Raw genomic sequence first — 11456 nt, forward strand, 5'->3', positions numbered from 1 at the left:
TATTGGCATGCATATGACATAGCTGCAAATGCTTTGTGGGCATACCATAGATATTGAACATGCCTTTGAAATTACACAAGATCAGTGCTAACTTGGAGGTGTGTGCAAACATTTTTGGACATATCAGTAACATTCCTTCTTTCCAGGTCATAACTGGAGTCAGATGGTTAGACGGTAGACAACTTAAACTAACACAGAACACATTAAACATTTAAAATTGCTAATCTGAGTCGGACGCAAAACGACAGATTTTGTGTGATTCTATGGAAACCTGATTTACTACCTTATGCTAATCTGAGTTTCTGTAGGGCTTATGTGAGCATCTGCATGGCTTCAAGCAGGAAGATACACTACCCACTGATTTTCTGTCCACAGCCAAACAGTCATCATTATTATCGGCACTAGCATCTTCCCTATGTTGGGTGCAAGAGATCCATCACAAACAGGTTACTGTTTTTCATAGGCACACCTCGGAATAGCATGGAAATATAGCTACATGCCCATGACACTCCCACAAAACTCCCATGACACTCCCACAAGATGGAACAGTTCTGTGCATTTGCATGGTCAATGACCTGTTCCAGTACCCAAAAGCCAAATTCATGCAAAGAGAGATTAGGCCAAATTCGTCTGACTCAGAATCAGCCAGAGATATGCAATAAAAGTGTCTGACACTTTTTTTTGTAATTTAACCCTAATACCTAACTGTAACCCTAACCCTCCCCCTGGTACCTAGCCCTAACCCTCCCCCTAGTGTCTAAACCTAACCCTAGCCTAACCCTCCCCATAGTGCCTAACCCTTACTGTTCCCTCTGGCAGCCTAACCCTAACCCTCTCCCAAGTGCCTTACCCTAACCATCACCCTACCCCTATGTTTAACCTCAAACCCTCACCTTAAAAAATGGAAAAACCATAAAAAATCTTGACCATTTTTGTGTCACCCATTTGAACCTGTTGACATTTTGCTCTGTCAACCTTTTGTCCCTGTAGACTTATTGCATATCAACCACCTGGTGTCGACCTATTAACCTTTGACCTATGTATTGTCAATCTTTTATTCATATACCACTTTAATGATAATGTACAAATTAGTATCTCACAGTCCCTTTGAATACTGGGAGGAAAAAAAGGCAAACTGTTTAAGGTGTACTTAAGCTGCATACCATCCAGTGTGATAAAGAAAAAACCAGATGGGTGCGCTAACTGTTCAATTGCTGTCTACTATAAAAACCTGCAGCTGATACCAAATGGCTTCTGCATAACGCCCTCAAAACAATGGAAAAAAAAGGGGAATAAGGTATCTGCGCTGGTAATTATATAAATTTGTAACACCTGTATGAATCAATAATAAAGTTTATTCAATAGTGAACTGCAGTTCAATAAAACATACACACTTGAGTCAAGTATTGTTAAAAATAGTTACCATAAATGGTACAGGCAGCCAAATATTTGAGATAATGTTTCAAAGAAATGTATCCAATGTTCCCAACAATTGGTTTAAATAACCAGTGGAATAAATGTAGCAATTCAAACCATATACGTGCATAAAGGCTGCCCCATGTTAGGAATTAAGGTTTTGTAGCTGAAAAATGTCACAAGTTCCTCTTATATCCAAATAAGTGTATTCCGTATAATAATCCTTACCCCACAGAGGCTCACACAATAGAAATAAACGGCAATGATGTCAGCGGATTTGCGCCATTGTGGTGATGGTGGCCCGCACTCTGGGTGTGGACCGTTGTTTTGTGGGTGAAAAGTTGTGCACAAAGGGTGCCAAGGCTGAGCTGGATGTTGCCACCGATGTGACTCACGCACACACCCCGGGCAGATGGGCAGCGGCCCGCACGGAGATGGAAACCACAGCACAGGAGCCTCAGGGGGAGAGGGACACCGGCAGCAGTCTGCGTGCACGTGTCCGTCCCAATGTGACAGGAGCCCGGCGGCTGTGGAAGGCAGATTCAAGTGGCTGCCCAATGATGTACAGGCGGCTGCCAGGAGCTGGACTTGCAGAGATTCAGCTGGTGTAAAAGCCCAAATAACAGACTCTTGATCAAATAGTGCAGTGGGATTGTAGAAAGCGGTCAGCAGTTCACTGGTTCCTTGACGCGTTTCTCCCCTACACAGGGGTTTTCTCAAAAGGCAAATGGCATATGGCATTTGCCTTTTGAGAAAACCCCTGTATAGGGGAGAAACTGCTGCCGGTGTCCCTCTCCCCCTGAGGCTCCTGTGCTGCGACTTCCATCTCTGTGCGGGCCGCTGCCCGTCAGCCCGGGGTGTGTGCGGGAGTCACATCGGTGGCAACATCCAGCTCAGCCTTGGCACCCTTTGTGCACAACTTTGCACCCACAAACCAACGGATCCTCGATCCACACCCAGAGTGCGGGCCACCATCACCACAACGGCGCAAATCCGCTGACATCATTGCCATTTATTTCTATTGTGTGAGCCTCTGTGGGGTAAGGATTATTATACGGAATACACTTATTTGGATATAAGAGGAACTTGTGACATTGTTCAGCTACAGAACCTTAATTCCTAACATGGGGCAGCCTTTATGCACGTATATGGTTTGAATTGCTACATTTATTCCACTGGTTATTTAAACCAATTGTTGGGAACATTGGATACATTTCTTTGAAACATTATCTCAAATATTTGGCTGCCTGTACCATTTATGGTAACTATTTTTAACAATACTTGATTCAAGTGTGTATGTTTTATTGAACTGCAGTTCACTACTGAATAAACTTTATTATTGATTCATACAGGTGTTACAAATTTATATAATCACCAGCGCAGATACCTTATTCCCCTTTTTTTATACCATCCAGTGTGTACTCAGAAAGAGTGTTTAGCACAGTCGGGAGCCTTGTGAGCAATTGGTGTAGGAGGCTACTTCCAAACAATGCTGAAAAACTGATGTTCATCAAAATGAACTACAAATTCTATGAGGAAGACTTTTCCACCAATTACAACAAACAGAGACTTCTGGAATGGTGAATTCCAGTGGGGATGAGCTAGTATTGTGTGATGAAGAAGATATTAACAACAGTGATTAGGGTGATGATGAGAAACTGTGACAATGATTAACAACACTGTTAGCCTTAAGCCCATTGGTAGCTTGGTTTAACCAAACCATTTTCTTTTGTGGGAGCCCAAACAAACAAAGCACTTCAGGCACAAAAATGGCAGTGCCTGTCGCTGAAGTGCTTGGTTTGTTAAATTGTGTATGTCCTTTTTAATATACAACATAAGGTTGGGTGGGAGGGCCCAAGAACAATTCCATCGTGCACCACTTTTCATTATGAGCTTTTCCAAGAATGTGTGTGTTTGACAGGCAACAAATAGTATTGTACTTTATTGGGGATTTTGTCCAAAATCAAAATTACATTATAACGAAACAAAATTATGACTGCATTAAGGTAAAGTTACAAGTCTCCCTGCAATTATCGCCACTATGCTACCTTACAATTAATGTGAATAGTGATGATGACAGTTTAGGGAAATCAGGGCCAAAACTACGATCTTTGTCACCCGGGGCAAGGCAATAATTTGGCGCGCCCCCCAAAAAAATCAAGATAGAAGAAGAAAGGGATGTGTGGTTTTGTGACACAGTAATGACCCTTATAAAACATTATGCCACAGTAATTAAAGCCCCTTACAACACATTATGACACATAATAATGTCCATTATAACACAGTATGCCACAGTAATGTCCCTTACAACACATTATGCCACAGTAATGCCCCTTATTCATTAAGCCACAGTGATGCCCCTTATACATTATGCCACAGTAATGCCCCTTATACATTTATGCCACAGTAATGCCCCATATACATTATGCCACAGTAATGCCCCATATACATTATGCCACAGTAATGCCCCATACACATTATGCCACAGTAAGGTCAGTTTTACATTATGCCACAGTAAGGCCCCTTACACATTATGCCACAGTAAGGCTCCTTACACATTATGCCACAGTAATGCCCTTACACATTATGCCACAGTAAGGCTCCTTACACATTATACCACAGTAAGGCCTCTTTTACATTAAGCCACATTAAGGCCCCATCTCCCTTCTCTTACCTGCCAGGGACGTGCGGTGGGTGAGCTCGGGGTGGCGTGGGATGGGGTTTCCACATACTGGGGTACTGTCAGTATTGCCATCATTGTAATGTGGTGCTGCTTGCAAACCAATTGGAGCTCATGGACCGGCAGCCTCTGCTGATTAGCTGCTGGCCCGCGAGCACTTATTGGCTTGCGACCAGCACCACATTAGACTGACCGTGTCTCTGTGCTTCTCAAGGCTGGGATGCGGCTCCAAATCCACAAGAGCAGCAACCTAGCCTCCTGGTAGCCTCTTCCTGCACCCCCTCAAGTCCGTCACCTTGGTCACGTGCCCCCTTAGCCCCCTCCTAGTTGCGGCCCTGGGGAAATACTAATAGGCACCCCCTGGTAATGAGACTCTCGTGTATTTTCCCCCAATTGACTATGACAATACAAATTGTCAGAGTTGCTCATTTCAGCTTTTCCTCCTTCAGTATCAGCTCTAGCTTCTCAACTCTTTTTTAAGGTCATGGCAGCAGCATACATCTCATTCTGGACAGCCATTTGTCACAAGCATTTATGTTCTATATATTGCCGGAGAGTTTTAAGAGAGGAGAGGACTCATGTACAGACTCAGTGCAGGCCCCCTCCTTTCTGGCAGCACAGTAGATTCTGTCTTGGTGCCAGAACTACTGAGCATGCACGGGTCTCTGGTAAAAGGATGCCTGCACCCTATTCCCAGGGACATCTCTACCACAACCATTTTCCCTGTGGTTTTTGCTGTTCTGCAGCGCCATGCTGGCGCTGCAGAGCAGCACTCTGGAGACTGCAGAGAGGTAAGTATAACTATATATGGATGCAGAGTGCGCAATGTGGGCCCCCTAGGCCCAGGAGCCCCCTGCACACATTATAGATACGCCATTGGTACTTCGTATCTGTATGATTTGATTTAATTGGGGCCTGTTATTTGTTATTAGTTTATTAATTAATTAGCAATTTCTATGTTCTACTTTTTACAATTATCAATTTCTATTAGCCTGAGGCCTGTGATTTCGTTATATATATATATATATATATATATATATACATATATATATATATATATATATATATATATATTTTATTGTAGTAAACTTTTACTTTTATGCTCTTAGTACTTGATTATTTTAGGTTCTTAGTACCTGTACTTGATTATTGAAAACATTCTTTAGGGTTGTATAGATTATTAAGCTGCCATCCTACCACTGCTGTGCTACTAAGTTTCATAGTTGTAGTATATTCTTTTAAACTGCCATGTGTTTGTGCTGCTGCTTTGTCACTTAGTTTAGACAGCTAGCTCACTGCAGCCTTTGCGAATATTGATGTGAGTTGGTAAAAATTGACAGGAAATGACTGGAAATTAATGTTATTAATGTTATTAATACTGTAGGAACAAAACAAGTCTAAATTGCATGATTTGCATGATTTTAGCTGCTTTTATAAAATTTTTTGAAATCCAGATCCAAAACCAAGACCAAAACATTTGAGGATTATTCTGCCAAAACCAAAACACGATGATGATTTAGAAACAAAAGATGCCCAGCAGCTGACCCTCCCCTGCCCCCATCAGCAGTTTCCTGCACCTTTCCTCATGGTTACTCGAAAATAGAAGACAGTAAAAGTGTGTGTGGGTGGGGACCACAATTATATTAGTCCAGAATCCTTAATCAGGACCTGCTGTAAATGTAGGAGATAAATGAATATTAATAACGTGATTGGTTTAGGCCTTATGAATAGATTGTGCTATTCTTTTGCATCATATATGTGTTCCTATCTCCTTTATCCTGGTGGAAAAACCTTGCCTCTCTGCCAGGATGCGCAACAGCAGGGACATTTTCTTTCAGAAGAGGACCATCTCACATCAAGGTACTCGACTCTGTACTCATTGCACCCGCTCCCACAAGCCACTGGGGTATCACACTAGTATATGCGGCAAGTAAGAGGTAAGTTATCAAATGTCTCGTACAGCACTTTTGGGGACTTAGCCACTCACAGGGCATATGATAATAAGGTATCAGCTTTTGGGGAGGACAGGATAAATTGGGAATTTGAATGGGAATAAAAACACAGGGACATAGCTGGATGGCAATTCTGGTCAGCTTTTGGCATTTTATAGATGATATTCTATTCATTTGGCAGTGATACAAATCCAGTCTTTCAGGATTACCTCAATAAAAACACTGTTAATATTAATTTTACTTTTAATATTAGTGATACACTAATGAATTTTGTTGACTTAAAGATATTCCTACAGAATGGTAAGCCGACAGCTTCAAACACTTTTATTGAGGCTCATGGTAACCATCTTAACTAGTGGCTTAATAACATCCCAAAGTGGCAGCTGACGCAACTCAGGTGTAATTGCTTCTCAAAGGATGTTTTTAAAATGAAGCCAATATAATCAGAGCTAGGCATGGGCAAACTAGGCAAATGCCTAGGGCATTTAGAATGCCTAGTGGCATCCAAGCCCTTCGAGAGTCAGTGGAGGTTTGGGGCAGGCACGGCCAGGGCACCTGCTGCTGGCTGGGCAGAGACTCTGGCAGCTGCTATTGCCACTGTGCAGCGCCCATGATTGGAGCTCAGCTGACAGCTCCGATCAGGCCCGGCAGTAGCAAACAGTGAGCAGGCAGTGGCGGTCTGCAGGGGTGTGCATCTGGACTGCGGCTAGTGATTAGTGCCGGGCTGGCTCTGGCGTGGCATGCACCGAGACGGTGGGCGGGGGTGGATGCTACAGCGATCTGAATGAGCTTCTGCACATGGGCAAAGGCTCATTCAGAACTATAAGTAAATGGCCTTTGCGGAGTTCAGAGTAATGAGCCACATCTCATGGCTCCAGCAATCATCACACACAGCTGCGGCCTGCCATCCTGAGCGGGGAAAACAGGTCCACCTTGCTGAACCTTGAGTTAGGTGGCTCTGCAGGCTGTGCTCAAGCAAAGTAAATTTGGAACTGGGAAAGGATCGGGGTGCTGTGATGCTCAATGCTGGGAGAGGGGTGCTCTGCTAGATAGGGGTGCTCTGTGAGTGTGAGTGCTGACGTTGTGCTGGGTGAGGGCAAGGCCAATGGGTGCTGTGCTGAGAGACGGGTGATAAGTGCTGAGATCTGTGTTGTGCTGGGAGAGGGGTGCTGGGCGAGGGTATGGTGGGTGCTGTGCTGTGATCTATGTTGGGATAGGGGTGCTGTGCTGAGGGGTGAAGGGTGATGTGCTGGGAGAAGGGTTATGGGTGATGTGATCTGTGATGAGCTGGGAGAGGGGTGGTGTGCTGCGTGAGGGGTGCTGTGATCTGCGCTGTGCTGGGTGACGGGTGCTGAGTGTTGTGCTAAGACCATCTACTACAGACCATGCTACCTTAGAGGCCTAAATTTATATATTAAAAAATGCTCCGAATATTAAAGACAAACTGGTCTCTAGTGCAAATTTAGATAAACCAATGGCAGGTATTGTAAGAAATAACTGTTTTTATAGATGTGGATACTGGGCCTGATTGAAGTTGGTTCGCAAGGCTGCGTTCGACGCAGCCAGCCAATGTTTGCAATCTGCGCATGTGTATAAGACACAGTGCGCGTGTGCGAATCGGCAACAACGATCGGGAGCGATCACAGTGAGCACGCAGAGTCTTCACATAGTGATTGACAGGAAGTGACCATTTGAGGGTGGTGACAGGAGGTGGTCAGAGAAACGCAGGTGTGCCTGGGCATTTAAACGCTTTTACAGGGGCGTGCATAATTAAGCCCCTGTTATAGCATACGCTGGCAGAAGTCTAGATGGCGACAGGAAGTTTAGCAGTTTCTGCGGTAGGGTCAGGTTAACCACAACTGTGTGGATGGTTCCGATGTTGCTTGATGGTATCAATGTTTTTGCTGACTTGCGGATGTATCTCATGAGAAGTGGGCAGGCTTTATGCAGTGATGGGAATCTTGGTATAGTGCTGTGGTTGCTGTGCGATTGCATTCATTAGCATATTTTTGCAGCGAGCGGGGTGCGTGTGAACGCTGCCTTGCGAACCAACCTGAATCAGGCCCACTGTTCAATGGGCAAATCATGTTCAACAGAATCACTGAATCTTAAGTCAACAGACATAATTATAAAATACATAATTTTTTTCATGTCATTCGAAATATGCAATTTATGGTATACAGTGCACATGTATTAAAATTTATGTTGGGAAAACTACAAGAACGCTTAAAATTCAGTGGACTGAACATGTTTCGAAATATCAAAAAAAGACATGGATAGTCATCCGTTCCATCTGAGTACTATGTTGATTGTGACATGCATTTGAACAACTTTGTCTGGTAGGAAGTTTGACTAATATTGAAATATTTATTGTTCTTTGACATACTACACCATATATTTGTTTATACATTTTTTTATGAGGACGTATAATACTTCATTGGATCCCTGGATCACTGTGTTTCGATTTGTGGTTGAAAAGAACCTGGTTTGTGCTGTGTTATCAGTAGCCAGTTATCAGTAAACAGAACACTGAAGGGATGGGGTCCCATTCTTGCTGATCTATCTTCACATTTGATATGCTATCTAGCAATTGTTTGTTCTAGTAAGCACTATTTTTAAAGGGACAGTGTCCACATTTGTGCCTATAATATACTTAACTCCTTATCCCCTATTTTTTGTCCACTTTTAAGGTGATTTGTGACATACATAAGTTACACTATGGGGCAGATTCAATTGGGAGCGAGATTTAGCAAGGAAAAAGACAGCGCTGCAGAAGGTAAGTAATTATGGATTAATTAGTCTATTTGAAAATTTCTGATTGCTTAATTAGTCCTAAGGGGGGTGCTGCCTGGGTGCCAGAGCATGTCCCACTGATTTTACCTAAAATTAAAGATTTTAGGAAAAATCACACTTGCTCTGGAGGTGCGAGGAAAAAATCCTCCCGGCTCACAAAAAAACCCAAAAACATGCACCTTATTGAATAGCAAAAATCCTGCACTTACAGGAAGAACCTCGCAGGTGCGGGATTTTTGATATTCTCGTACACAATTGAATATGCCCCTAAAGTTTTTTCCTTATTTCTTTTACATTTGAACATCAATGTTTTCTGCAAAAAGGCTGACACTTGATTTATATCGGCAGATGTAAAATATCATATTATTGTTCTGGGACATCACTGAGCACCTTTTATTTTATATATGTCTACATTTATATTGTTTATGTCCCCCATAGTTGTATTGGCATGCGATGGCAAGCCTAGGGTCAGTTTTCACTATAGCAGGGGACCTCATGTTTCCTATTGTTATAGTTGAAGCCTAATCAGGCTGTCAAGAGCTTGAATTGGTTAAAGATTTGGTAAGGGTCTTTGTTCCTCTATTTTTATTATTTATTTTTAACTTTAATAAGGGATCGTGTCATTTGCCTTACATGGCTGAATTCACAGGAGCCATTTTGCTCCTCTATATGGCACTTCATAAAAAAAAGTCATACAATAAATCATACATAAAAGTGATAATAACAATAACAGTGTTTCCTAACTCTTCAGATTTATTTTCCCCTTTAACCAACTAAGCCTATTGTTAGTTTAGTAGAAAAAATAATTAATAATAAGCTAAGGTGGCAGAAGGTTCTATTCTAATGTTTACATTAGCTTTTTTTGCTTCTTTTCTGAGAAATAGCTTTCTGCTTGATGTGTACTGGATTGCAATACACATCCGATTCACTTTGTAAAAGTCATATATTTTCTGTGGTTGCTAAAGTTTTTAAGAGAATATTTAATAAAATATCATATTGGACAGATATTTGATTGCATACTGTCAGGTGTTATAAACTTTTGTTGTTCTGTATGGCGGGATTGACTGCCGACCTGGTTGTTTAACAGTGACATAATTGACCTGGAAACAAGCAAATCTAAAACAGTATCATTCTCAATCTATTTTTAAAATACTGTATAACAGAGATACTGTATGTTTTCCACGGTACAGATATTTGTGTTTGGCATCTCAACCTGTGTAATGTTCACCGGAGTGCTACAGATGTCATCTGTTTATAAAAAAAAAATAGGAACGTTTCCAACTCTGCAAGAAGCTAATGAGCAGAACAATCTATTTTTGTTTACCAATTAACACTGGAAAGCCTCTAGAAAAGTCATATTAACAACAACATATACGTGTTTAGGTCAATATTAGTCATAAAATTTCTACAGAATGACAACATATACTCAACAAAATAACACCCACGGAAACTGTACTGGGTTCACATTGACATTTGTTGGACTGTTTCCAAATTCATGAAAGCTGCTGTTAAGCTGAAACAGTACGAGAGTCAGCAAACATACTCTAATAATGCTTTGGCTGCTTAAACTTTAATTGCATGCTATAGATGATGCCATTAGGAAGTGATATCACTGTTAATTCCATATATATGTATATTAATATTTACACTGCTAAAAGCTAAACTTATTGAGATATATTTATCAACAGCTTAGGAACCAAGTACTTAACAGCTTATGACAGCACTAGACAGATCAGTTCAGGTTACACATGCTTTTCACCCTTATTAAATGTATACACTTAGCAAGTGCAAAATGTAATTGGCAGAAGCTGCATACTATTTATATAGTATGGGTACTGTCATATGAAGCCAAATAGCTCTGCATGATGGAGAAAAAATAAATAAAAAAGTATAATTTGCTTCCAAATTAATCACAGTTTTCTCGCAGAATCATAGTATTTTCTATCCAAAGATGACAGTGATTGATATGTGTTTGTTGTCTATAAAAAGCCATTTATGAAAGTGCAAAACATGGATGCAGCTCTCTTCCAAATGATCCATCATATAGGAAAAAGCCATTATACCTCCAAGTAGGGGTGTGCACCGGCCACTTTCGTGTTTTGTGTTTTGGTTTTGGATCTGGATCTTTCTTCGTGTTTTGGATCTGGATTGGTTTTGCCAAAACCACCCTTCCGTGTTTTGGGTTCTGGGTTTTGTGTTTTGGATCTGTATTTTTTTTAAAAAAAGCATAAAAACAGCTAAAATCACAGAATGTGTGGGTTTTTCTGCTCCTATGCTATTATTAACCTCAATAACCTTAATTTCCACTCATTTCCAGTCTATTCTGAACACCTCACACCTCACAATAGTGTTTTTATGTCCAAAAGGTTGCACCGAGGTAGCTGGATGACTATGCTAAGCGACACGAGTAGCCGGCACAAACACGTGGCCCATCTAGGAGTGACACTGCAGTGGCAGACAGGATGGCAGTTTGAAAAACTAGGCCCCAAACAGTACATACTGCAAAGAAAAAAAAGAGGTGCAAAATTGTCCTTGGGCCCTCCCACCCACCCTTATGTTGTATAAATAGGACATGCACCCTTTAACAAACCAATCATTTCAGCGCCAGGGTCTGT

Source organism: Taudactylus pleione, unplaced genomic scaffold (assembly GCF_031769625.1).
Source record: "Taudactylus pleione unplaced genomic scaffold, aTauple2 ptg000026l, whole genome shotgun sequence".
NCBI lineage: Eukaryota > Metazoa > Chordata > Amphibia > Anura > Myobatrachidae > Taudactylus > Taudactylus pleione.